Below are 6,000 nucleotides of genomic sequence, written 5' to 3'. Positions count from 1 at the left end.
GGGGGGGAGGGGAGGGGGCCGGGACGCTCCCTCCCCGCGCCGCCGAGGCCGGGCAGAGGGGCCTCGCCGTCGCCGTCCGCGCGCCGCGCGCCCCGCGCACCCCGCGCCGCGGCCCGCTCCGCCGCCCCCCCGCCCCCATTACCTGGAGGTGCCCGCGACCCGCCGCTAGTTGCGCTCAGGCGGGAAACGCGCTCACCGACACCATCAGCGAAGCGCCCAAAATGGCGGACGTATCAAGCAGGCCTTGAGTTCCCCCCACCCTCCCTCCGGCCGCCTCGCAGCCAATCGCGGCTCTATCTCCGCCCCCGGACCCGCGCTCATTGGCCGTCCTCTCCCGCCCCCTGCAACCTATTGGACCGCCCAGCGGCCCGGTTGCGCCCACTCCGATTGGCTCCCTGGCCCCGTCGGTCAAGCGCGAGGGGAGCCTTCTTTTCCCATGGACTTGACGGATCCGGAACCTCTAGGACCCCGGAGTCTGGAGAAACAAATCAGAAACCCGGAGAAACCTGGCTGGGTCCCCCTACGCCGTAGCAACAGCAGGGCCCGTTTGACGGACGCTTTGCACCACCAATCCGATAGCCAATGCTTTTTAAAACTAAAGGGAGCCAAACCAATCCTGGCCGTGGAGCTGGGAGCGGAAAGGGAACCAATGGGGTAGCGAGACGGGCGGGCGGGTCGGAGGGCCCGGAGGAGACCCGTGATGACGTGAGCCACAATATGTTCGGGCGGCCGAGCACGCCCCGAGCTGGGGAATTAGCTCAAATGGTAGAGCGCTCGCTTAGCATGTGAGAGGTAGCGGGATCGATGCCCGCATTCTCCACGGATGAATTTTATGGGGGGGCGGGGATCGTCAGTCCTGGTCCCTTTACCCGTAAGTGGTGGCTGTGCCAGGAGTTGGGGTCAAGGTGAGGATCGGTCTGTGTCAGGACTGGGGTCCCCGCGAGGGGCTGGTACCCCCAGTGGTGCGTCTATCCCCGCCGCAGGGAAATACGCGGGCGGTGGCGTTCCTTTTGTCTTACGGAAGGATTTACACCGGAGCCTCTTCCGAAATGCTCCCCGGGAGGGCTGGGCCGGGACACCGAAGAGTAGCCCACCTTGGCCCATTGCAGGCGCCTTCCAAAAACCTGGCTCACTTCTAAGTAGATGCGAAGCGCCGCCCCGAGTCCTGAGTAAATCGACGGGAGAGCGGAGGTTGGCAGCAAGGCTGAGAAGCGCAGGCCAGGTGAGGGTCGGGTGGAACCCAGCCCGAGTTCGGCAGAACGCAGCGTCGCCCACCCGCGGTGTGCGTGCGCTCGGGGAGGCTTGCGCTGCCGGCTGTGGTTGGGGGCCCCTCCTGGGCAGGTGGCATTTCAACCCACGGACGGGGAAGACAGGGCCGTGGGCTCCTGGGTCCAGGTGGCAGGTAGAGAGACCAGAGACGCCAAGGCCGAGCTTTGGAGCGCTGGGGAGGCAGGGGCGTGGCTGGGTTGTGGTGAGAGAGGGACGTGGCGGGGAGTGGAGGTGGTAGAGGTGGCCGCCATGGTGCAGGGTCTTGGGGACAGTGCCCCCATGCCCAGGAGAAACCAACAATCCTCAATGCCCAGACTGCACTTAGGCACCAGGCCTGGAGTCATAATGGGGGCTCCATGCAGGGAGGTTGGTGGTCTCTTGTAGTCTGTAGGGCAGTTCACTCCGGTGGTGCTGGCTTGGTCAGGGATGGCCACTCCAGCTCAAGGAAAGCAGGGCCTGGTTCCTGTGGGGCTTCCCCAAGCTGCTTCCTGAGAAAAGTGACATAGCTTGGCCACTGGGGGTAGGGAGGGCAGGACCAGTGGAGTTGGCCACCGGCTTGCCTTCCAGATGTTCAGCATCTTTCTGCACCCATACCCCATCCTTTGCGCCTGCTCATCCTCATCCCAGCTGGCCTGAGCTCCCTCCATCTCACTGGCTCAGGCTCTCTGAATCCCCATGCCAAACAGCAGGGAGAATGAAACCTAATGGAGCTGAGTCAACCCCAGTGCATGGGAAGCTGGGCCTCTGGTGCAAATGTGCCCCTCGCCCAGCTCACCCCTTCAGCAGAGACTGAGACAGACTCTCTAGAAAGACTTTGTGGCTGGTAGCTCCAGACAGTACAGTATTATCATCCCCATTTTACAGATTAGTTAACAGAAACCCAGGCAGCATTCAGACACCAGGTGTGGCCCGTATTAGCTGAGTAAGCTTGGCTGGGTGAGCTAACCTCTCTGACTCTCCAGGCTTTATCTGTAGAGTGCTGATAATACCTACTGACCTATGTCCATGCCCTGAAGGGTGCTGGACCTCTAGGGAGGTAGCACCCAAGGGCAGATACTATTCCCATCGATCCTGCTGCTCAGAGCGGCTAGGGGCCTTGCCCAAGGCCACACGGCAAGTGAGGAACACAGTCAAGACTGAAACGGGTTCCGGAGGTGTGCTGGTGCAGAGGGTTAAGGGAAGGACAAATACACAGATATCCTGGGGGTGGGGAGCAGGTCGGCCTGGCAGAGAACTGCGGAAGGATGGTGCAGAATGCACAGTTGTCAGAGGATCCAATGGGGGTGAACGAGGTCTGGGGGAGGAGAATGAGAGGGACTCATGGAGGCATTGGAGGATAAGCAAAGGAACTTAGGGTTCATGCTCAGAGAGGGAGGGCCAGGAAAAACTTCTGAGTAAGACAGGGGCGTGTTCAGGGCTGGCCACATTTGGGAAAGGACAGATTAGAGCAAGGGCAGCAAGGCGGTGTTACAACATGCAGAGGGGCGGGTCCCAGGAGCTAGACCAGGGAGGAGGGGAGAGGCTGCAGGAAACCCCTGGACGGCGTGGTGCCTGAGAGGGAGGCTGGGCAAGGGCTTGGGACCTGCCCTCCTGGGAGCCTGGGGAGAGCCCAGCCACACACACAGATCCCTTTACTCATTCATCATCGGAGAACTTGCCAGTACATGCTTCAGGCTCTTCCATCCCAGACTCTGAGGAGGGTCACAGGGACATGTGGACTATAATTAAATGAAATAATGCAGTACCTCGCCCAATATAAGTGGGCCCCAGAAGTCTCCAATTATGATGAGCTAACCCAACTGGAAGGGCTGAAGTCAGGGAGGACTTCCTGGGGGAAGAGGAGGTATTTGAGCTCAGTCTATCTCCCTGAGAGCCCTAGAGAGCCATTGACAGGCTTTAAGCAGGAGAGGGACTCAACCTTTGCATTGGTCTAAGCATCCTAAAACTTCTAGAGTTCATGGATCACCATCTTCCCCTTTCCCCTCTAATCCTTTCATGGCTTAATTTTTAATGTTTAAAATTTCAATCCAGTGGCGCCTGGGTGGCTCGGTCGTTTAGGCGGCTGCCTTCGGCTCGGGTCATGATCCCAGAGTCCTGGGATCAAGCCCCACGTCGGGCTCCCTGCTCAGTGGAGAGTCTGCTTCTCCCTCTCCCTCTGCCTGCCTCTCTGCCTACTTGTGCTCTCTCTCTATCTCTCTGTCAAATAAATAAATAAAATCTAAAATAAATAAATAAATAAATAAATAAAATAAAATTTCAATCCAAGGGTGCCTGGGTGGCTCAGTCAGTTAAGCATCTGCCTTCGGCTCAGCTCATGATCCCAGGGTCCTGGGATCGAGTCCCACGTCAGGCTCCCTGATAAGTGGGGAGCCTGCTTCTCCCTCTCCTTTTGCTGCTCCCCTTGCTTGTGCTCTGTCTCTGTCAAGTAAAGTCTTTTTAAAAAATAAAACAAATTTTCAATCCATCTAGACTTAAAAAAAATTATATGAATACTTTCAGATCTATTCAACAGTAGAGAGAAAAGTGTAATGAATGCCCACATACCCATCACCCAGCTATTACCCCCTTAACTTTTGGGAACAGACGTAGAGCTGCCAAATTTTAATTCTATCAAGTAATGATTTTTTTTTTTAAATTTTAAGTCATGATTTTTTCCAAAAAAACACCTTATACTATTACCATCATTTCATAAAAGAAAGGACATTTTAACATATACATACACTCAGATAGAAAAAGGCTTTAAATTGAATAAGCTCGACTTGGGGAAACTGCCCGCCCCCCCATTATCTTTCCTATTGTCATGTCCCTGGGACTCAGACCTGGTCTGAGGGCTAGAGTGAGGCCACCCTGGCAGAGGTGGGCAGGTGCTGGGCCAGGTCACCTGTAAGCTGAGGGTGAGGTCCAATGAGAGGTGGGAGCCCAGTGATGTGAAGAGTCAGCCAAGTGGCTCTCAGGAAAGAACCCTACAGGAGCCAAGTCCTACCCAACTCCCGCAGCCCCCAGGTTTCTCAGGGACAGAACCTTCCACACCTACCACATCCCTGTCCTCCAGCATCCTGCCTGGCAGTGGACGTGACCAAGATCTGGCCACATGGATTTTGTTCAACCACCCAGGGCAGCTGTAGCCCCACGGGGGCTGTGGGGCCCGGGGCAAGGAGGAGCTCCACACCCATTCTGGATGAGGGTTGGAGGGCTGAGCGGAGCAAATGATAGGGCCAGTGGGGAGTGAGACCCCGCAGGACTCAAAGACAGGCGACAGACTTGGGGAGTAGTGGGTGTCACTGCAGAGGGGAGGGGGTTTGCAGGGAAGGTGGAAGCCCTTGAGCAGTGCCCAACTCTCAGTACTATTTCTTGTGGAAAGGAATGGTTGAACAAATGAGTGGAAAAAATTCTGGCTTTATTATTTTCCCCCAAGCTGTGGTTTCCTCAACTACAAACTGGGGACACCATCTACCTAGCTGGGCTGTTGTGAAGTTTAAATGAAACAAGCCTGGTTAACTTCACCCCCTCATTTAAGACACAGCTCAGATATCGCCTTCTCCAGGAACAGCCCTCCCCCAACCCCCTGCCCTCCCATCTGAATAGAATATTCTCTCTGGGCCACCGGCTATCTCAACACGGTGCTCTGGCCCTCAGCTTTGGAAACTGTCTGCAGTACCCTCAAGAGAGACGCCCACATCTGACTAATCTCTGGGTCCCCCAGCATGTGATTGAAGTGCAGGGCTCTGCACACAGTGGGTGCTTACTGAATTCTCTGCACATAGTGGGTGCTGACAGATTCACTTGGAAGATAGCAGGCAGAGCAGGTTGGCCCTCTTTCCTCCTAGCTGACCTCATGGCAGGAAAGGGTCCAGAGAGTGGCCTCTGGAGACAGGCCTGGGATGCTGGGGAGAGGGGGGAGAGGGCTGCAGAATGTGTCTCCACCCTCCCCTCAGCCCATGCCTGTCGCCAGGGGTCAGCAACTCAGCCCGCTCCTTCTTCACCCCTTGCCTGATCCCTGGCTGGCCCTAGGAGAACGGAGGGAACCCCCACCACCCATGAGTGAGAGGAAGGGCAGGAGAGTGGACTCCTGCTTCTGAGTCAGCCAAGTCCCCCCCCCCCCCCATCTGCCCCAGTTGAGATTAGTGCTTTCATTAGCACCTCGGGGCTTGTGGCCCGACCTGGAAGAACAGGAACCCCGAGTGCTTGGGAGGCCCCAAGCCCCTGCGAGCAGCTCCCTGGGGCAGGGGACCCCACCTTGGGCCTGAGAGCTCTGGGTGCAGCCTCTAGCTCTGCTGGTCCTTAGCCGTGTGACCTTGGGCAAAAGCCTGTCACCTCTCTGAGCTTTAATAGGTCCCAGCTTCCATTTACCGAGGAAGTGCTACCTGCCAGGCACTTACTGGGCAAGGCTTCTCTCTTGATAGGCATTATCTCATGGAAGCCTAGAACAGTCCTAGGGGGCGGGGGACAGCGCCCTTCCTTAACAGATGCAGCCAGCTGGGTGAAGTGAGTTAAGAGGTGAAGCTGGCCTCCCTTCCAGGAAAATCCAATCCCTCCTGTCTGCAACGGGTCCTTTAGTGTAGGTCCCCACCAGGTGGCATAGCAACCCCAGGTCGGTACTCAGGCCTGGCCTTCCTGAGCTCCCTGTTGCTTGCGCTAATGGCAGGTCACCTCATCCTCTCGTCTCCAGTGTCTGCTCTTGGTCCCAGGGGCATCACCACCAAGGCTAACCATGACCTCAGGGAACTCCTG

At 57.0% G+C, this 6,000-nt stretch overlaps 1 protein-coding gene and 1 non-coding gene across 13 annotated transcripts in view; one reads left to right on the top strand and one right to left on the bottom strand.

Annotated features, from left to right (window-relative positions):
- Positions 1-238, bottom strand: part of PPP6R3 (protein phosphatase 6 regulatory subunit 3) — a 137,398-nt gene extending 137,160 nt beyond the window's left edge. For all 12 annotated transcript variants that reach the window (XR_004680765.1, XM_035013453.1, XM_035013457.1 and 9 more), the window contains exon 1: positions 143-238. The gene's annotated coding sequence lies outside the window, so the exon portion shown is untranslated. The remainder of the gene's footprint in view (positions 1-142) is intronic.
- Positions 239-747: 509 nt separating this feature from the next.
- Positions 748-820, top strand: TRNAA-AGC. The gene has a single exon. It is a non-coding gene; the product is annotated as a tRNA-Ala (tRNA).
- The last annotated feature ends 5,180 nt before the right edge of the window (positions 821-6,000 follow it).

Source organism: Mirounga leonina, unplaced genomic scaffold (assembly GCF_011800145.1).
Source record: "Mirounga leonina isolate KUSES-001 unplaced genomic scaffold, KU_Mleo_1.0 Mir_166, whole genome shotgun sequence".
NCBI lineage: Eukaryota > Metazoa > Chordata > Mammalia > Carnivora > Phocidae > Mirounga > Mirounga leonina.
The sequence above is the reverse complement of the archived record's forward strand: the minus strand, read 5'-3'. Positions and strand labels throughout refer to the sequence as shown.